The sequence below is a fragment of the Lotus japonicus genome, chromosome 1 (assembly GCF_012489685.1).
Source record: "Lotus japonicus ecotype B-129 chromosome 1, LjGifu_v1.2".
In the NCBI taxonomy this organism is placed as follows: Eukaryota; Viridiplantae; Streptophyta; class Magnoliopsida; order Fabales; family Fabaceae; genus Lotus; species Lotus japonicus.
The window spans coordinates 137177999-137201131 of record NC_080041.1 but is presented as its reverse complement, the minus strand read 5'-3'; the positions used below and the strand labels follow the sequence as shown (position 1 = coordinate 137201131).

Below are 23133 nucleotides of genomic sequence, written 5' to 3'. Positions count from 1 at the left end.
GAGTAACATCAAAGACATTATTTCAAGCATTCCCACCAAATTTCACGAGATATGAACGCAAAAATCTTGAAATTGTCTTCCAAAACAGCCCCGAAACTCGGTTTCATGTCAAAAATGGGAATCATTTCAAAGTAAGTATTCGATGAATGACTACCCCGGTTATGGGCCTTTGGAGCAACATCAAAGACATTATTTCAAGCATTCCCACCAAGTTTCACGAGATATTAACGCAAAAATCTTGAAATTTTCTTCAAAAACAGCCCCGAAACTCGGTTTCTGGTCATAAATGGGCATCATTTCAAAGCAAGTATTCGATAAATGACTACCCCGGTTATGAGCCTTTGGAGCAACATCAAAGACATTATTTCAAGCATTCCCACCAAGTTTCACGAGATATTAACGCAGAAATCTTGAAATTTTCTTCCAAAACAGCCCCGAAACTCGGTTTCTTGTCATAAATGAGCACTATTTCAAAGCAAGTAATCCATAAATGATTACCCCGGTTATGGGCCTTTGGAGGAACATCAAAGTCATTATTTCAAGCATTCCCACCAAATTTCACCAGATACGAACGCAGAAATCTTGAAATAGTCTTGCAAATCAGCCCCCGAAACTCGGTTTCATGGCAAAAATGGGCACCATTTCAAAACAAGTATTCGATAAATTACTACCACGGTTATGGGCCTTTGGAGTAACATCAAAGAAAAAATTTCAAGCATTCCCACCAAGTTTCACGAGATATTAACGCAGAGATCTTGAAATTTTCTTCCAAAACAGCCCCGAAACTCGGTTTCTTGTCATAAATGAGCACCATTTCAAAGCAAGTAATCCATAAATGACTACCCCGGTTATGGGCCTTTGGAGGAACATCAAAGACATTATTTCAGGCATTCCCACCAAATTTCACGAGATATGAACGCAGAAATCTTGAAATTTGCTTGCAAAACACCCCCGAAACTCGGTTTCAAGGCAAAAATGGGCAACATTTCAAAGCAAGTAATCCATAAATGACTACCCCGGTTATGGGTCTTTGGAGGAACATCAAAGACATTATTTCAAGCATTCCCACAAAATTTCACGAGATATGAACGCAGAAATCTTGAAATTTTCTTCCAAAACAGCCCCGAAACTCGGTTTCATGGCAAAAATGGGTAACATTTCAAAGCAAGTAATCCATAAATGACTACCCTGATTATAATGTCTTTGATGTTCCTCCATAAATGACTACCCATAATTTTTCTTCCAAAACAGCCCCGAAACTCGGTTTCTAGTCATAAATGGGCACCATTTCAAAGCAAGTATTCGATAAATGACTACCTCGGTTATGGGCCTTTGGAGGAACATCAAAGACATTATTTCAAGCATTCCCACCAAATTTCACGAGATATGAACGCAGAAATCTTGAAATTTGCTTGCAAAACACCCCCGAAACTCGGTTTCATGGCAAAAATGGGCAACATTTCAAAGCAAGTAATCCATAAATGACTACCTCGGTTATGGGCCTTTGGAAGAACATCAAAGACATTATTTCAGTCATTCCCACCAAATTTCACGAGATATGAACGCAAAAATCTTGAAATTTGCTTGCAAAACACCCCCGAAACTCGGTTTCATTGCAAAAATGGGCAACATTTCAAAGCAAGTAATCCATAAATGACTACCCCGGTTATGGGCCTATGGAGGAACATCAAAGACATTATTTCAGGCATTCCCACCAAATTTCACCAGATATGAACGCAGAAATCTTGAAATTTGCTTGCAAAACCCCCCCCGAAACTCGGTTTCAGTGCAAAAATGGGCAACATTTCAAAGCAAGTAATCCATAAATGACTACCCCGGTTATGGGCCTATGGAGCAACTTCAAAGACATTATTTCAAGCATTCCCACCAAGTTTCACGAGATATTAACGCAGAAATCTTGAAATTTTCTTCCAAAACAGCCCCGAAACTCGATTTCTTGTCATAAATGAGCACTATTTCAAAGCAAGTAATCCATAAATGATTACCCCGGTTATGGGCCTTTAGAGGAACATCAAAGTCATTATTTCAAGCATTCCCACCAAATTTCACCAGATACGAACGCAGAAATTTTGAAATAGTCTTGCAAATCAACCCCCGAAACTCGGTTTCATGGCAAAAATGGGCACCATTTCAAAGCAAGTATTCGATAAATGACTACCACGGTTATGGGCCTTTGGAGTAACATCAAAGACATTATTTCAAGCATTCCTACCAAATTTCACGAGATATGAACGCAAAAATCTTGAACTTGTCTTGCAAATCAGCCCCCGAAACTCGGTTTCATGGCAAAAATGGGCACCATTTCAAAGCAAGTATTCGATAAATGTCTACCACGGTTATGGGCCTTTGGAGTAACATCAAAGACATTATTTCAAGCATTCCCACCAAGTTTCACGAGATATTAACGCAAAAATCTTGAAATTTTCTTCAAAAACAGCCCCGAAACTCGGTTTCTGGTCATAAATGGGCATCATTTCAAAGCAAGTATTCGATAAATGACTACCCCGGTTATGAGCCTTTGGAGCAACATCAAAGACATTATTTCAAGCATTCCCACCAAGTTTCACGAGATATTAACGCAGAAATCTTGAAATTTTCTTCCAAAACAGCCCCGAAACTCGGTTTCTTGTCATAAATGAGCACTATTTCAAAGCAAGTAATCCATAAATGATTACCCCGGTTATGGGCCTTTGGAGGAACATCAAAGTCATTATTTCAAGCATTCCCACCAAATTTCACCAGATACGAACGCAGAAATCTTGAAATAGTCTTGCAAATCAGCCCCCGAAACTCGGTTTCATGGCAAAAATGGGCACCATTTCAAAACAAGTATTCGATAAATTACTACCACGGTTATGGGCCTTTGGAGTAACATCAAAGAAAAAATTTCAAGCATTCCCACCAAGTTTCACGAGATATTAACGCAGAGATCTTGAAATTTTCTTCCAAAACAGCCCCGAAACTCGGTTTCTTGTCATAAATGAGCACCATTTCAAAGCAAGTAATCCATAAATGACTACCCCAGTTATGGGCCTTTGGAGGAACATCAAAGACATTATTTCAGGCATTCCCACCAAATTTCACGAGATATGAACGCAGAAATCTTGAAATTTGCTTGCAAAACACCCCCGAAACTCGGTTTCATGGCAAAAATGGGCAACATTTCAAAGCAAGTAATCCATAAATGACTACCCCGGTTATGGGCCTTTGGAGGAACATCAAAGACATTATTTCGAGCATTCCCACCAAATTTCACGAGATATGAACGCAGAAATCTTGAAATTTGCTTGCAAAACACCACCGAAACTCGGTTTTTAGTCATAAATGGGCACCATTTCAAAGCAAGTATTCGATAAATAACTACCACGGTTATGGGCCTTTGGAGTAACATCAAAGACATTATTTCAAGCATTCCCACCAAATTTCACGAGATATGAACGCAGAAATCTTGAAATTTTCTTGCAAAACACCCCCGAAACTCGGTTTCATGGCAAAAATGGGCACCATTTCAAAGCAAGTATTTCATAAATGACTACCCCGGTTATGGGCCTTTGGGGGAACATCAAAGACATTATTTCAAGCATTCCCACCAAATTTCACGAGATATGAACGCAAAAATCTTGAAATTTGCTTGCAAAACACCCCCGAAACTCGTTTTCATGGCAAAAATGGGCAACATTTCAAAGCAAGTAATCCATAAATGACTACCCCGGTTATGGGCCTTTGGAGGAACATCAAAGACATTATTTCAGGAATTCCCACCAAATTTCACCAGATATGAACACAGAAATCTTGAAATAGTCTTGCAAATCAACCCCCGAAACTCGGTTTCATGACAAAAATGGGCACCATTTCAAAGCAAGTATTTGATAAATGACTACCACGGTTATGGGCCTATGGAGTAACATCAAAGACATTATTTCAAGCATTCCCACCAAATTTCACGAGATATGAACGCAGAAATCTTGAAATTTTCTTCCAAAACAGCCCCGAAACCCGGTTTCTTGTCATAAATGGGCATCATTTCAATGCAAGTATACGATAAATGACTACCCCGGTTATGGGACTTTGGAGAAACATCAAATACATTATTTCAAGCATTCCCACCAAGTTTCACGAGATATGAACGCAGAAATCTTGAAATTTTCTTCCAAAACAGCCCCGAAACTCGGTTTCATGGAAAAAATGGGCAACATTTCAAAGCAAGTAATCCATAAATGACTACCCCGGTTATGGGCCTTTGGAGGAACATCAAAGACATTATTTCAAGCATTCCCACCAAATTTCACGAGATATGAACGCAGAAATCTTGAAATTTTCTTCCAAAACAGCCCCGAAACCCGGTTTCTTGTCATAAATGGGCATCATTTCAATGCAAGTATACGATAAAAGACTACCACGGTTATGGGACTTTGGAGAAACATCAAATACATTATTTCAAGCATTCCCACCAAGTTTCACGAGATATGAATGCAGAAATCTTGAAATTTTCTTCCGAAACAGCCCCGAAACCCGGTTTCTAGTCATAAATGGGCACCATTTCAAAGCAAGTATTCGATAAATGACTACCCCGGTTATGCGCCTTTGGAGGAACATCAAAGACATTATTTCAAGCATTGCCACCAAATTTCACGAGATATGAACGCAGAAATCTTGAAATTTTCTTGCAAAACACCCCCGAAACTCGGTTTCATGGCAAAAATGGGCAACATTTCAAAGCAAGTAATCCATAAATAACTACCACGGTTATGGGCCTTTCGAGGAACATCAAAGACATTATTTCAAGCATTCTCACCAAATTTCACGAGATATGAACGCAGAAAATCTTGAAATTTGCTTGCAAAACACCCTCGAAACTCGGTTTCATGGCAAAAATGGGCACCATTTCAAAGCAAGTATTTCATAAATGACTACCCCGGTTATGGGCCTTTGGGGGAACATCAAATACATTATTTCAAGCAATCCCACCAAATTTCACTAGATAGGAACGCAGAAATCTTGAAATTTTCTTCCAAAACAGCCCCGAAACTCGGTTAATAGTCATAAATGGGCACCATTTCAAAGCAAGTATTCGATAAATGACTAACCCGTTTATGGGCCTTCGGAGGAACATCAAAGACATTATTTCAAGCATTCCCACCAAATTTCACGAGATATGAACGCAGAAATCTTGAAACTTGCTTGCAAAACACCCCCGAAACTCGGTTTCATGGCAAAAATTGGCAACATTTCAAAGCAAGTAATCCATAAATGACTACCCCGGTTATGGCCTTTGGAGGAACATCAAAGACATTATTTCAGGCATTCCCACCAAATTTCACGAGATATGAACGCAGAAATCTTGAAATTTGCTTGCAAAACACCCCCGAAACTCGGTTTCATGGCAAAAATGGGCAACATTTCAAAGCAAGTAATCAATAAATGACTACCCCGGTTATGGGCCTTTGGAGGAACATCAAAGACATTATTTCAGGAATTCCCACCAAATTTCACCAGATATGAACGCAGAAATCTTGAAATAGTCTTGCAAATCAACCCCCGAAACTCGGTTTCATGGCAAAAATGGGCACCATTTCAAAGCAAGTATTCGATAAATGACTACCACGGTTATGGGCCTTTGGAGCAACATCAAAGACATTATTTCAAGCATTCCCACCAAGTTTCACGAGATATTAACGCAGAAATCTTGAAATTTTCTTCCAAAACAGCCCCGAAACTCGGTTTCTTGTCATAAATGAGCACTATTTCAAAGCAAGTAATCCATAAATGACTACCTCGGTTATGGGCCTTTGGAGGAACATCAAAGACATTATTTCAAGCATTCCCACCAAATTTGACGAGATATGAACGCCGAAATCTTGAAATAGTCTTGCAAATCAGCCCCCGAAACTCGGTTTCATGGCAAAAATGGGCACTATTTCAAAACAAGTATTCGATAAATTACTACCACGGTTATGGGCCTTTGGAGTAACATCAAAGACATTATTTCAAGCATTCCCACCAAATTTCACGAGATATGAACGTAGAAATCTTGAAATTTGCTTGCAAAACACCCCCGAAACTCGGTTTCATGGCAAAAATGGGCAACATTTCAAAGCAAGTAATCCATAAATGACTACCCCGGTTATGGGTCTTTGGAGGAACATCAAAGACATTATTTCAAGCATTCCCACCAAATTTCACGAGATATGAACGCAGAAATCTTGAAATTTGCTTGCAAAACACCACCGAAACTCGGTTTTTAGTCATAAATGGGCACCATTTCAAAGCAAGTATTCGATAAATAACTACCACGGTTATGGGCCTTTCGAGTAACATCAAAGACATTATTTCAAGCATTCCCACCAAATTTCACGAGATATGAACGCAGAAATCTTGAAATTTGCTTGCAAAACACCCCCGAAACTCGGTTTCATGGCAAAAATGGGCACCATTTCAAAGCAAGTATTCGATAAATGACTACCACGGTTATGGGCCTTTGGAGCAACATCAAAGACATTATTTCAAGCATTCCCACCAAGTTTCACGAGATATTAACGCAGAAATCTTGAAATTTTCTTCCAAAACAGCCCCGAAACTCGGTTTCTTGTCATAAATGAGCACTATTTCAAAGCAAGTAATCCATAAATGACTACCTCGGTTATGGGCCTTTGGAGGAACATCAAAGACATTATTTCAAGCATTCCCACCAAATTTGACGAGATATGAACGCCGAAATCTTGAAATAGTCTTGCAAATCAGCCCCCGAAACTCGGTTTCATGGCAAAAATGGGCACTATTTCAAAACAAGTATTCGATAAATTACTACCACGGTTATGGGCCTTTGGAGTAACATCAAAGACATTATTTCAAGCATTCCCACCAAATTTCACGAGATATGAACGTAGAAATCTTGAAATTTGCTTGCAAAACACCCCCGAAACTCGGTTTCATGGCAAAAATGGGCAACATTTCAAAGCAAGTAATCCATAAATGACTACCCCGGTTATGGGTCTTTGGAGGAACATCAAAGACATTATTTCAAGCATTCCCACCAAATTTCACGAGATATGAACGCAGAAATCTTGAAATTTGCTTGCAAAACACCACCGAAACTCGGTTTTTAGTCATAAATGGGCACCATTTCAAAGCAAGTATTCGATAAATAACTACCACGGTTATGGGCCTTTCGAGTAACATCAAAGACATTATTTCAAGCATTCCCACCAAATTTCACGAGATATGAACGCAGAAATCTTGAAATTTGCTTGCAAAACACCCCCGAAACTCGGTTTCATGGCAAAAATGGGCACCATTTCAAAGCAAGTATTCGATAAATGACTACCACGGTTATGGGCCTTTGGAGGAACATTAAAGACATTATTTCAAGCATTCCCACCAAATTTCACGAGATATGAACGCATAAATCTTGAAATTTTCTTCCAAAACAACCCCGAAACTCGGTTTCTAGTCATAAATGGGCACCATTTCAAAGCAAGTATTCGATAAATGACTACCCCGGTTATATGCCTTTGGAGGAACATCAAAGACATTATTTCAAGCATTCCCACCAAATTTCCCGAGATATGAACGCAGAAATCTTGAAATTTGCTTGCAAAACACCCCCGAAACTCGGTTTCATGGCAAAAAATGGCAACATTTCAAAGCAAGTAATCCATAAATGACTACCTCGGTTATGGGCCTTTGGAGGAACATCAAAGACATTATTTCAGTCATTCCCACCAAATTTCACGAGATATGAACGCAGAAATCTTGAAATTTGCTTGCAAAACCCCCCCCGAAACTCGGTTTCATTGCAAAAATGGGCAACATTTCAAAGCAAGTAATCCATAAATGACTACCCCGGTTATGGGCCTATGGAGGAACATCAAAGACATTATTTCAGGCATTCCCACCAAATTTCACCAGATATGAACGCAGAAATTTTGAAATAGTCTTGCAAATCAACCCCCGAAACTCGGTTTCATGGCAAAAATGGGCACCATTTCAAAGCAAGTATTCGATAAATGACTACCACGGTTATGGGCCTTTAGAGTAACATCAAAGACATTATTTCAAGCATTCCCACCAAATTTCACGAGATATGAACGCAGAATTCTTGAAATTTGCTTGCAAAACACCCCCGAAACTCGGTTTCATGGCAAAAATGGGCTCCATTTCAAAGCAAGTATTTCATAAATGACTACCCCGGTTATGGGCCTTTGGAGGAACATCAAAGACATTATTTCAAGCATTCCCACCAAATTTCACGAGATATGAACGCAGAAATCTTGAAATTTGCTTGCAAAACACCCCCGAAACTCGGTTTCATGGCAAAAATGGGCACCATTTCAAAGCAAGTATTCGATAAATGACTACCACGGTTATGGGCCTTTGGAGGAACATCAAAGACATTATTTCAAGCATTCCCACCAAATTTCACGAGATATGAACGCAGAAATCTTGAAATTTTCTTCCAAAACAACCCCGAAACTCGGTTTCTAGTCATAAATGGGCACCATTTCAAAGCAAGTATTCGATAAATGACTACCCCGGTTATATGCCTTTGGAGGAACATCAAAGACATTATTTCAAGCATTCCCACCAAATTTCCCGAGATATGAACGCAGAAATCTGGAAATTTGCTTGCAAAACACCCCCGAAACTCGGTTTCATGGCAAAAAATGGCAACATTTCAAAGCAAGTAATCCATAAATGACTACCTCGGTTATGGGCCTTTGGAGGAACATCAAAGACATTATTTCAGTCATTCCCACCAAATTTCACGAGATATGAACGCAGAAATCTTGAAATTTGCTTGCAAAACCCCCTCCGAAACTCGGTTTCATTGCAAAAATGGGCAACATTTCAAAGCAAGTAATCCATAAATGACTACCCCGGTTATGGGCCTATGGAGGAACATCAAAGACATTATTTCAGGCATTCCCACCAAATTTCACCAGATATGAACGCAGAAATTTTGAAATAGTCTTGCAAATCAACCCCCGAAACTCGGTTTCATGGCAAAAATGGGCACCATTTCAAAGCAAGTATTCGATAAATGACTACCACGGTTATGGGCCTTTGGAGTAACATCAAAGACATTATTTCAAGCATTCCTACCAAATTTCACGAGATATGAACGCAGAAATCTTGAACTTGTCTTGCAAATCAGCCCCCGAAACTCGGTTTCATGGCAAAAATGGGCACCATTTCAAAGCAAGTATTCGATAAATAACTACCACGGTTATGGGCCTTTGGAGTAACATCAAAGACATTATTTCTAGCATTCCCACCAAATTTCACGAGATATGAACGCAAAAATCTTGAAATTTTCTTCCAAAACAGCCCCGAAACTCGGTTTCTGGTCATAAATGGGCATCATTTCAAAGCAAGTATTCGATAAATGACTACCCCGGTTATGGGCCTTTGGAGCAACATCAAAGACATTATTTCAAGGATTCCCACCAAGTTTCACGAGATATTAACGCAGAAATCTTGAAATTTTCTTCCAAAACACCCCCGAAACTCGGTTTCTTGTCATACATGAGCACCATTTCAAAGCAAGTAATCCATAAATGACTACCCCGGTTATGGGCCTTTGGAGGAACATCAAAGACATTATTTCAGACATTCCCACCAAATTTCACGAGATATTAACGCAGAAATCTTGAAATTTCCTTGCAAAACACCCCCGAAACTCGGTTTCATGGCAAAAATGGGCAACATTTCAAAGCAAGTAATCCATAAATGACTACCCCGGTTATGGACCTTTGGAGGAACATCAAAGACATAAGTTCAAGCATTCCCACCATATTTCACGAGATATGAACGCACAAATCTTGAATTTTTCATGCAAAACACTCCTGAAACTCGGTTTCTTGGCAAAAATGGGCCCCATTTCAAAGCAAGTAATCCATAAATGACTACCCCGGTTATGAGCCTTTTGGAGAAACATCATAGACATTATTTCAAGCATTCCCACTAAATTTCACGAGATATGAACGCAGAAATCTTGAAATTTTCTTGCAAAACAGCCCCGAAACTCTGTTTCTTGTCATAAATGGGCACCATTTGAACGCAAGGAAACCATAAATGACTACCCCGGTTATGCGCATTTGGAGGAACATCAAAGACATTATTTCAAGCATTCCCTCCAAATTTCACGAGATCAAAACGCAGAAATCTTGAAATTTTCTTGCAAAACAGCCCCGAAACTCTGTTCTTGTCATAAATGGGCACCATTTCAAAGCAAGTAATCCATAAATGACTACCCCGGTTATGCGCCTTTGGAGGAACATCAAAGACATTATTTCAAGCATTCCCACCAAATTTCACGAGATCTGAATGCAGAAATCTTGAAATTTTTTTGCAAAACAGCCCGAAACTCTACTTTTTGTCATAAATGGGCCCCATTTCAAAGCAAGTAATCCATAAATGACTACCCCGGTTAAGCGGCTTTGGAGGAACATCAATGAAATTATTTCAAGCATTCCCACCAAATTTCACGAGATCAGAACGCAGAAATCTGGTAATTTTCTTGCAAAACAGCCCCGAAACTCTGTTTCTTGTCAAAAATTGGCACCATTGCAAAGCAAGTAATCCATAAATGACTACCCCGGTTATGCGCCTTTGGAAGAACATCAAAGACATTATTTCAAGCATTCCCACCAAATTTCACGAGATATGAACGCATAAATCTTGAAATTTGCTTGCAAAACACCCCCGAAACTCGGTTTCATGGCAAAAATGGGCACCATTTCAAAGCAAGTATTCCATAAATGACTACCCCGGTTATGGGCCTTTGGAGGTACATCAAATACATTATTTCACGCATTCCCACCAAATTTCACGAGATCTGAACGCAGAAATCTTGAAATTTTTTTGCAAAACAGCCCCGAAACTCTGTTTCTTGTCATAAAAGGGCACCATTTCAAAGCAAGTAATCCATAAATGACTACCCCGGTTATGCGCCTTTGGAATAACATCAAAGACATTTTTTCAAGCATTCCCACCAAATTTCACGAGATATGAACGCAGAAATCTTGAAATTTTCTTGCAAAACACCCCCGAAACTCGACTTCATGGCAAAAATGGGCACCATTTCAAAGCAAGTAATCCATAAATGACTACCCCGGTTATGGGCCTTTGGAGGAACATCAAATACATAAGTTCAAGCATTCCCACCAAATTTCATGAGATCTGAACGCAGATATATTGAAATTTTCTTGCAAAACACCCCCAAAACTCTGTTTCATGGCAAAAATGGGCACCATTTCAAAGCAAGTAATCCATAAATGACTACCCCTGTTATGGGCCTTTGGAGGAACATCAAAGACATTATTTCAAGCATTCCCACCAAATTTCACGAGATATGAACGCAGAAATCTTGAAATTTGCTTGCAAAACACCCCCGAAACTCGACTTCATGGCAAAAATGGGCACCATTTCAAAGCAAGTATTCCAGAAATGACTATCCCGGTTATGGACCTTTGGAGGAACATCAAAGACATAAGTTCAAGCATTTCCACCATATTTAACGAGATATGAACGCAGAAATCTTGAATTTTTCATGCAAAACAGCCCCGAAACTCGGTTTCTTGGCAAAAATGGGCACCATTTCAAAGCAAGTAATCCATAAATGACTACCCCGGTTATGAGCCTTTGGAGGAACATCATAGACACTATTTCAAGCATTCCCACTAAATTTCACGAGATATGAACGCAGAAATCTGGAAATTTGCTTGCAAAACAGCCCCGAAACTCTGTTTATTGTCATAAATGGGCACCATTTGAACGCAAGGAAACCATAAATGACTACCCCGGTTATGCGCATTTGGAGGAACATCAAAGACATTATTTCAAGCATTCCCTCCAAATTTCACGAGATCTGAACGCAGCAATCTTGAAATTTTCTTACAAAACAGCCCCGAAACTCTGTTTCTTGTCATAAATGGGCACCATTTCAAAGCAAGTAATCCATAAATGACTACCCCGGTTATGCGCCTCTGGAGGAACATCAAAGACATTATTTCAAGCATTCCCACCAAATTTCACGAGATCTGAATGCAGAAAACTTGAAATTTTCTTGCAAAACAGCCCCGAAACTCTACTTCTTGTCATAAATGGGCCCCATTTCAAAGCAAGTAATCCATAAATGACTACCCCGGTTAAGCGCCTTTGGAGGAACATCAAAGAAATTATTTCAAGCATTCCCACCTAATTTCACGAGATCAGAACGCAGAAATCTTGATATTTGCTTGCAAAACAGCCCCGAAACTCTGTTTCTTGTCATAAATTGGCACCATTGCAAAGCAAGTAATCCATAAATGACTACCCCGGTTATGCGCCTTTGGAAGAACATCAAAGACATTATTTCAAGCATTCCCACCAAATTTCACGAGATATGAACGCATAAATCTTGAAATTTGCTTGCAAAACACCCCCGAAACTCGGTTTCATGGCAAAAATGGGCACCATTTCAAAGCAAGTATTTTAATGACTACCCCGGTTATGGGCCTTTGGAGGTACATCAAAGACATTATTTCACGCATTCCCACCAAATTTCACGAGATCTGAACGCAGAAATCTTGAAATTTTTTTGCAAAACAGCCCCGAAACTCTATTTCTTGTCATAAAAGGGCACCATTTCAAAGCAAGTAATCCATAAATGACTACCCCGGTTATGCGCCTTTGGAATAACATCAAAGACATTATTTCAAGCATTCCCACCAAATTTCACGAGATATGAACGCAGAAATCTTGAAATTTGCTTGCAAAACACCCCCGAAACTCGACTTCATGGCAAAAATGGGCACCATTTCAAAGCAAGTATTCCATAAATGACTACCCCGGTTATGGACCTTTGGAGGAACATCAAAGACATAAGTTCAAGCATTTCCGCCATATTTCACGAGATATGAACGCAGAAATCTTGAAATTTTCATGCAAAACACCCCCGAAACTTTGTTTCTTGGCAAAAATGGGCACCATTTCAAAGCAAGTAATCCATAAATGACTACCCCGGTTATGGGCCTTTGGAGGAACATCAAAGACATTATTTCAAGCATTCCCACAACATTTCACGAGATATGAACGCACAAATCTTGAAATTTTCTTACAAAACACTCCTGAAACTCGGTTTCATGGCAAAAATGGGCCCCATTTCAAGGCAAGTATTCCATAAATGACTACCCCGGTTATGGGCTTTTGGAGAAACATCAAATACATTATTTCAAGCATTCCCACCAAATTTCACGAGATATGAACGCAGAAATCTTGAAATTTTCTTGCAAAACACCCCCGAAACTCGGTTTCTTGGCAAAAATGGACACCATTTAAAAGCAAGTATTCCATAAATGACTAACCTGGTTATGCGCCTTTGGAGGAACATCAAAGACATTATTTCAAGTATTCCCTCCAAATTTCACGAGATCAAAACGCAGAAATCTTGAAATTTTCTTGCAAAACAGCCCCGAAACTCTCTTTCTTGTCATAAATGGCACCATTTCAAAGCAAGTAATCCATATATGACTACCCCGGTTATGCGCCTTTGGAGGAACATCAAAGACATTATTTCAAGCATTCCCACTAAATTTCACGAGATCTGAACGTAGAAATCTTGAAATTTTCTTGCAAAACACCCCCGAAACTCGGTTTCTTGGCAAAAATGGGCCCCATTTCATAGCAAGTATTCCATAAATGACTACCCTGGTTATGGGCCTTTGGAGGAACATCAAAGACATTATTTCAAGCATTCCCACCAAATTTCACGAGATCTGAACGCATAAATCTTGAAATTTTCTTGCAATACAGTCCCGGAACTCTATTTCTTGTCATAAATGGACACCATTTCAAAGCAAGTAATCCATAAATGACTACCCCGGTTATGCGCCTTTGTGTCGCCGTCTGATCTAGGTCCCTCGCCGGAAAATTTATTGTAAATGGTCCTCATCTTTGAAATATTTTTGGAGCAGATCCTCGCCGGAGCTCGGAGCTCCGGCGAGTGCTGATTTGGAACGCTGACTAAGAGAAGTGAGGTGACATGGATTAAAAAAAAAAAAAACAAAAATTACATATCAGATTAATTACCTAATTAATTAAAATTAACCTAAATTAATTAACTAATCCTAATCTAATTAACTAACCCTAATCTAATTAACAAATCCTAATTACCCCAAATCCCCCAAATCACATACCCTAAAATTCACAATCAATAACCCAGAAACACAACCCCAGATCTTCTTTCTCCTTCATCCCCCAACTCATCTTCTCCTCCGTCTTCTTCAGACTCAGAAATACAAGCCTCATTCATTCTTCTTCAATGTCTCCATGTCCCAAAAATGAAGTTAAGATCGAGAGAGAGGAAGAAAGATTAACTCGCGAGAGAGTAGAGGCAGAGTGCTGCGACTGCTAGCGGTGACGGCACGACGATGCGCCGATGGATCCGGGTTTCGCAAGAGGGAGCAGGGCTGGAACCGGCAAGGAAAGGCAGCGGTGGTGCTGGTCTCGGGAAAGGAGGAGGAGCCTTGCAGTGCCTCGCCACAAATCAGAAGGAGCGTGGCGGTGGCGCGCTGGAACCAGAGAAGCGTGGTGGTGGCGATTAGGAAGGAGAAAAGGTGGTGGTGCGGTCAGGAAGGGCAAGGATGTGCAGGAGGCGGCGCAACCATGGGGTGGGGTTTCTATTGAGGGTGGGGGTGGGTTTGTTTGCTCCGGTGGGTTTGGGGTTGGGTTTCTGTTGAGGGTGGGGGTGGATGGGTTTGATTCTGGGTTAATGGGTTTTCAAATCAATCTGGATTATGGTCATGCTCTGCTCTTCCTTCTTCCTCTCCTGCAAGTTCTGGTTCTGGGGTTTCTGTTGGGGGTGCGGGTGAAGGTGAGGTTGCAGGTGGGTAGGTGTTGGGGTTGAGGAGTGCGGGTTGCAGCGGGTTGGTGTTTTGGGGAGGGTGAGGTTGCAGCGGGTTGGTGTTTGGGGATGAGGGTGAGGTTGAAGGTGGTGGGTGTTGGGGTTGCAGGTGGAGGGTAGAAGATGATGATGATAATGCTTAGGCAGCTATCGATTCCATGTTCCTGCCCTGTTTCTGAACTATTCTTGTTGTTGGCCTGATGATGGTAGAAGATGATCATGATCCTTCATTTTTTTGTTGTTGTTTGGCCTGATGCACCTTGCTTCTGCCTTGTTTCTGTATTGGTTTTGCAACAAATTAATGGAAGATTATGGCTTTTTTTTTAGGAGTTGAAGAGTTGTGCTGGAGAGAGAGAGAGAGAGATAGGAAGCATGAAGATTTTTTATTTGATTCAAATGAGAGATGAACATGGGTTTGGTTTTGATGAAGATGATTTGGGGTTAATTTGGGGGAGTTGATTTTGTTAATTAATTTTTGGGTTAGATTTGTTAATTAGTTTTATTTTTTAAATTAATTTAAATTTCTGATGTGTATTTTATTTTTTTTATTTTTTTTTTAATTCCACATCACCTCGTTAAACACAGTCAGCATGACATTTAAGCACTCGCCGGAGCTCCGCCCTCCGGCGAGGATCCGCTCCAAAAAAATTTCAAAGACGAGGACCAAATGCAATAAATTTTCCGGCGAGTGACCTAGATCAGACGGCGACACAAAGACAGGGACCAATATGACGCTTAACCCTTTAGACAACCCCTTATAAAAATTATTGGTCAAAATCACAGCAAACAGATCGCGCAACAATCTTAACCAACGTTTCCCCAACTAAAACCAATATGCATTTTACGGTTGTTTGAATCCAAAAATTTTGACCAAAAAAAACCTTCCAAAAAAATAGCGATAAAACACCATTTTTTCTGTGTGAAATCTATGGTGTCACCTATTTTATGGGGTTCACCGGTGCCCCCATGGAAAAAACTTAAGTAAAAGGGGGGACACTGAAAATCTCTTTAATTTCCACAATTGATATAATATTTAAAAAATTGAATGGTTGAGATTGAACTAACAAAGTGACCAAAATACCCTTTTTAAACCCTAACTTTGTCTTCAATTCAAAAAAAAAAAAAAAAACTTATTTCTTCCTCCCAATGCCCACAACTACCTCTGCGGCTCCGCCCACACTTGGTCCTCCTCTGCCCACGGCGTTGCAACAACGTTGACAACTTCCACCTCCCATGACCATCACAGCTTCACCCCACCACACAGCAACAACGTTGAGTAAATAGGGTTCTTGAGCACGCTCTAGATCTCGAACGTCAACAATGAGGACGGCGTCAAAGCTCGCGGCCGCGTCCTTCGGCGGCAGCAGCGCCATCGATGTCGGATTCTATAGTAGAGCCGACGTCGATATCTTCACCAAATCTGGGTTGAGCTGGGACATGAGGCTCGTCAACGAGTCCTACGAGTGGGTGGAGAGGGAAATCGTGTTCACGCCTCATCTCAGGACGTGGCAATCGACGGTTCGTGATGGGTTACTGGAAGCAGGGGTAGTTCCCTTTAGTGGCTTCACTCTGGACCACGCCACCGGCACCAAGATCCATGGCTCCACCTTCAATTTCGTCGGAATAAGACACACCTCTGCAATTGGGGGAAGGAAAGAAGTTTTGGCAAATGAACCTCTGATTTAACCTCAACTTCTTCTTCTCAGAAAGGTAAACCCAGACGAAGGGGGATGGAGAGGAAGAAGAAACTACAGAGGAAGGAGACAAATTTTTTTGACAGCCAGCAGCTACTGGAGGTTTAAACCGCCATAATGCTTAAGGGGTAAAATTGTAATCTCACATCAAAAATTTGGGGGACACCGGTGCATCCCCTAAAATGGGAGACATTGTAGTCTTCACCTTCTTTCTGGTTGTAATGAAGTTTGCAAATGTTAAAACAAAAAAAAGAAGTTTGCAAATGTTGTCATGTCATCAAACAAATAAGACACTACTCACCTCCATCGATTTGGTTTCAAGAATTATTTTTCTACTATACATACTACAAATACTACATGATGCATACCGCCATAGGCACATTAACAACCACATAAGCACATTAAATGGGACCATGTATTAATGTAGGCATGTTTAGTGACTGAAAGATTTTCTTTTAACAGAGGAAATAAGTGACTGAAAGACTAACAATGCATGAATGAAGGACCAATTATTTTCCTATTTTCACAGTATAAATATCCAGTCGGTTCTTGTATTGCATTCTTTCCCTTTTAATGTACAGTTGTCACATATCAACAATGATATATACGATCTCATTTTTAAAACACTTCATTTCCACTCATTTTTATTTCTATATCTCTCCTCTTATCATCTATCACATCTTATACTTTCTCTTTCTTACTTTTTCTTTTCTTCTTATTTCTCTTTTCATTTCACCTCACTCCGGATGTGATTGAAACATTATTCTATTCGTCACATATGCTTTGAGTGCTGCATAATTATGTGGAGCTGCCAAGCATTGTTCCTTTTAACGGAAAAGGATAAAAGGTAAAGTGGAGCAATGAGGTTGACGGTGCTTGTCTATGTCGTCTTCGAAAATAACTCCGAACCTCTTCCAGTATCAGTATATATCAAGCCATTTGTCTTTGACCAATACCTGAATTAATGTTAGTAAAATTAAGTTAAAACACAAATTAACCTTCTCTTTCTCATCTATACCTCCCTTAATTTCTCCATATAGTCCATTAGGACTGTTCATGGTTCTCTGAGAACCGAAGCTAACCAAGAACCGAACCGAAAACCGAACCGTTTAAGAACCGAACCTTTAAGAACCGAACCGAACTCGAACCTAAATTGAAAAACCGGTTCGGTAACCGAACCAAAATATCAACTACCAATTCAGGTTCGGTTCGGTTCGAACCATAGTATATCGGTTCGGTTCGGTTTGAACCATCTATAAATATGCATATTTTACCGAACTGGTTAACCAAAATTTGTAACCGGTTCGGTTCGGTTCGAACCATACTATATCGGTTCGGTTCGGTTCTCTCGAACCAAAATTTTGGTTCAGGTTCGGTTCGGTTCAAGCAAAGAACCGAACCATGAACAGTCCTATAGTCCATAGTTGATAGTCCCTTCCCATCTATCTCTCTTTATGTCTGGTACAACAGTGAACAGCTACCTCCTGCCACTGTCATTGCGGCTTTTATCCATAGATTCCCTGCTGTCATCTAAAAGAAAAGATTCCTTTGTGTTCACAGAGTCCAGCAATGCCTATGAGACACAGCCACAGCTCACAGTCCTTTTGGACCATATATCTCCATTCGTCTTGCATTCAGAAAAGAAACCTCCACTTTCTCTATCTTCCAATCTAATTAATTTGGAATTTTTTCTGAGTAGATAAACCGCACAAACAGCATATCACATGTAGTGCTTCATAACTCATTAAAATGGGTAGAATCGCACATTTATTAAAGAGGGTTAATCGTCTATTTGGCTCATGTCTTTGTCTCGTCGTCTGAAGTAAGTCTCTATCCGGAAAATTTATAAATCTGGGTCCTCTCGTTTGCAATTTGTGTGGAGCAGGTCCTCGTCGGAGCCCGAAACTCCGGCCAGTGATGAATTGACTAGCTGACTGGGACTACTTAGCTGACATGGCAAGAAAAAGAAATTACACATCATAAATTTTAATTTATTTAACAGATATAAAAAACAATTAACAAAACTAACCTAATTTAATTAATAAAAACAATTAACAAACTAACCCTAAAAATAAGCAATTTTTTCCCAATCTTCTCCTTCACCCAAACACACTTTCAGATTCTTAAATCCCTAAATCAGAAAATCCTTCCAGATTCTTCTTCTTCTTCCTTTGAACACAATCAGTTCCAGCTTCTTCTTCTTCTTCCTTTGGGTCGTCAACATCTAGGATCCAGATTCCTCATTGTCTCCCTCTCCTTCTAGGTTAGGAAGAAGAAAAGCTCCAGATCTGGGAGACGATCAGAACGCGGAAGCAGAGATCAAGGCTTTGAGTCAAAGACCGAGTTCGAGTGCCCTCAATTGGAACCAGAAAGGCGAAGAAGCTTCGAGTAGAAGAAGCTTGGGTTAGGTTGGGACAATCAAGGAAGCAAAATGAAGTATGGAGAACAGGGTCATGTTCTAGGTTTCTCACGCTCTATGTTTCCTCCTCCTCTGTCTCAGGAAGGAAATCTACGGTTTCCAAAGATTGGAAGGAAACAAAGGATTTTTTTTTTGGTAAAGTTGGGATCTTTAAAATTTGCCTTCATCAATGCTCCTTATTCCGTTGATTTTCTAGTTGGGGTTGGGATTTGTGGGCTGGGGAAGAAGAAGAGAGGGCGTTGCAAGGTTGTGGATCTGCTTTGTTATAGTTTCTGGTTGAGAAGGTTATGGGTCTGTTAGTCTAAAGATTCTGGGTTTGTCCATTATTTTCTGGGTTTGTTCATACCATTTTTTAGTGCTTTATGTTTATTAAGTTAATTTACAATTTTTTCTTTGTCCATTACTTTCTTGTGAAATTGACGACAATGATGAAGAAGTTCTTGAAAATTTCTGGATTTATTTTGAATTATATGAATTGAAGAAGTTGTTGTTTTGAATTTTTTCTAACCCAAATCATAGTTCTAACGGGGTTTATCCAAATAACTAATTGAATCTAGGGTGAAGACATACCATGGGGCAACATAAAAATATCAGTTCAGCATAAAAGGTGTTATGGGGAGTGAGCTTTTGAGTTTTTTTTTTTTTTTTAATTTGAAGATCTTCAGATGAAGATGATTCAAAATATTATTTTTTTTTGAAACTATATTGATTTTTGTTAATAGGTTTAATTTTGGTTAGTTGGATTAATAAATAAATAAATAAATCTGACCTATAATTTTTTTTAAATCCATGTCAGCACACTTAACCCAGTTAGCTGGCCAATTCATCACTCGTCGGTAATATGGTAACATACTATTAGAGTATATATAGTCCTTTTGTTGATTGAGATCTCTCATATTTAAATTACTTTCCTAATTTCGAGTCATTGATCAAAACTTCTCATATTTGAGTCACTATGTGTCCACGTCGAGTCTTGCAAATTGCTGTGTTGTTTAAAGTGTTTTTGAATTAAGTTAATCGTCCCAAGTTCTAGTAGTTATAATTTATTAATTATTTTGCTTTCGATCACCACCTCGTGCTTCATGTATGCCTTTTGGACCGGACATTTTAATATAGAGGAGGTAGGCCCGGCCTGAAATATAAATATACCCGGGTGGGTGACTGCCGCGTGTCATTCATTTATAATTCCAATTCCTGCCCACCATGGCATTATGGTGATTTCCAGATAAAAGATGTGTACTTTTGGCTGTTACTTTTAACCCGTGCTTTGCTTGTTTTATTTGTACGTAATTCTAAAAATATTAGAAAACAATTTCAAACTTCATCTATTATTAAGATCGATCTAATTAAAAACTTGATAAGTGATGTCATCATGAGAGACAAAAAGAAGAAAGAAAGAAACAAGGAAATAGAGTAAATATGAAAAATAAAGCATAAATGAATTAGGCTTAAATATGTTTTTGATCCTCTAAATTCAGAAATTCTTTTGTTTAGGTTCTTCTATTTTTTTTTCAAAAACATCCTTAAATGAAAAAAATGTTTAGGTTTCAGCCTCCTACTGTTACCTTCCATCCATTATCTATTGAATCATCTAACGGACGCTAATGTAGCACATGATTATAGAGGAACCTGCACTAAAGAATCATAATTATAGCAACAATGATATATACACACCTCATTTTCAAAACACTTCATTTTCACTTATTTTTATTTTTATCTCTCTCATCTAATCATCTATCACATCTCATACTTTCTCTCTCTTACTTTTCATTTTCTTCCTATTTTTCTCCTCATTCTAGTCACCTCGTTCCACCTTTAATAGAGGTGTGAATTGAACATTATTCTAATTTTATAGGGACTAAAATCTAATTTTTACCATGGTTTTAGGTTCCTCTAAAATCATGATTCTTTTGTTTAGGTCCCTCTAAAGAACGGAAGGTGACGACAAGGGTTGAATCATCAGTATTTTTTTCCATTTAGAAGTGTTTTTCAAAAAAAAAATTAAAGGGGCTTGAACTAAAGAATCTTAATTTCAGAGTGACCAAAAATATATTTAAGCCAATGAATTATAACTCATTAAAATAATATATAATATATATATTAAAAGGCAAGAACGCTACACGTCGCAATCATTACAAATATTATTCTTTCGTTCTTCTAAAACTGACCTTACTGCCAGCACTGTAGAGCTTGACCGAATATGTGTCACTTTATTATTGAGGATGACCGAAAGGACCACAAGTTATCCAAATTAACACAAGGAAAGCATGTCTCTGGAAATTTTCATCCAAATCCAAATACTAATAAACAAAAGGAGAGAACTATAAGTTCACCACAGTGGTAGCATGCAAAAGTAAAAGAAGGAAAAAAGATAGAACGAAAAGTTGAAAAAAGAAAAGTTAAAGGAAAATACAAGGTGGAACTTGAGACAAGGGAAGAGGCAATTAATCATGGAGAGCCATTTTCGGATCGATCGAAGTGGAGGAGTTGACCACTACATTTTGGGCAGTCTTCAACCTGTTTGGGCACCATGAAATACATGAGACAGCTCTTGCATCCAGCCACCACCAGAACATTTTGTTTCTCTACACAAGGAAGAGGGGCATAGTGCTCTTTGGATGAAGAAGGGCATGATTCCGATGAAGACTCTTCACTGTCATACCAGCTCTCTTCTTCAGACTCATAATACCTATTATTCACATTATATTCTGCTGCCCTTCTTGGATCCTCCTTTGCTTTCATCCCGTTCTTCCAGTTTATGTAATAAATTTCCCCCGTCTGTAAGAGGACTAAGTAGTCAATTATTCATTCATTCATTCACACTCGCTTCAAAATTAATATGATCTTTTCAGTTCAGTAACTAGCAAATTCAGACTAAATATACAAACCCACCCAAGAACTTACCGATTTTAACCCATTCCATCAGAATTTCAGAATAGGATATATTAAAAGGAAAGAAAGGAAAAAACCATACTCGATAACAGAACCTAGATATATGCTATGTATGATTCTACGGATGGTCAAACCAACCTAGAAAAGTTTCCCCTTCCTGATAAAGAAAAAGGAGAATGATGAAACCTGATAAATAAAAAGAAATGAGAAAAGGAAAAATATTTATTAGGGTATTGATGGTCTATATATGCAGCGAGCAGTGCTCCACCCTCCCTGCTCTCGTTCAGAAAAGGAAGTCATTTGCTAGGCCCTAACCCTTGTTAGATTCAGTTTCATGCACAACAAGAGAGAGAGAGAGAGGAAGGAACAAGATAAAATTGCAAAATCAAAGGGAGGGGAGGGGGGAAAATTGAGAAAAGAGAAGAATTGAACCTTTAAATCTAGGCATTGTTCCCAATGGTGTGGGAGTGAGATGTGGGAGTTGAGCTATAAAGTGGTGTCGGAGTTGGAGATATGATTATCCGGTGGCACTGGCACATCATCTGGGCTGGATGAGATTCCTATGCCTGCATCTGCATCTATATCTGCATCAGTGGCTGGGTCGTCTTCCCTGCAGCTTGTCTGGTGGTTTAAGGAACAGTTTTTAAGAGACCTCTCTAAGGAAGCAGTCATTGCCTCCATATCTTGACCTGCCAACAACAATTAATGAATGAAAATCAGTATCTGATATCATGATATGTGTGTATTGGGATGCGGCACTATTACCTACAAGCAAAATCAAATCATTAGTAACTCTAAACTATGCCCACCAAAGGTAAAGGGAGGAAAAAAAGAGATGGCGGAAGCAATTATCAATAGAAATGCAAAGAAGGGAAGATATTGGCATTGTTGTTGATGTGAGGGTAGAAAAAGATAGATGTTACATGCCCTCCAAATGCGCGTGCGGAATGCTCATGTTAAGTAGTGGGGTAGGAATCTGATGGGCCCCACAACTGAAAATCGTTCTCTCCAATTCGGGGAGAAAACATAAGAATGAAGGGGGTGTTGGTTAAACGGACCATTTTGTCCCTCTCCTCTTCATCCCCTTCTCTCTTTCAACTGTGCTCTCCTTCAGTCATCCCTGTGGCAGCAAATCTGCTACCTCCTTTTTCTCAAATATTTCTTTCTCACAGCAACCCTTCCACGGTTCTTTGTCCAGCTTCTTAGAGCATGTCCGCGACGTC

At 39.4% G+C, this 23133-nt stretch overlaps 1 pseudogene; it reads right to left on the bottom strand.

Annotated features, from left to right (window-relative positions):
• Nucleotides 1-21325: 21325 nt before the first annotated feature.
• Nucleotides 21326-22598, bottom strand: LOC130732772 (protein CURLY FLAG LEAF 1-like; annotated as a pseudogene).
• Nucleotides 22599-23133: the final 535 nt, after the last annotated feature.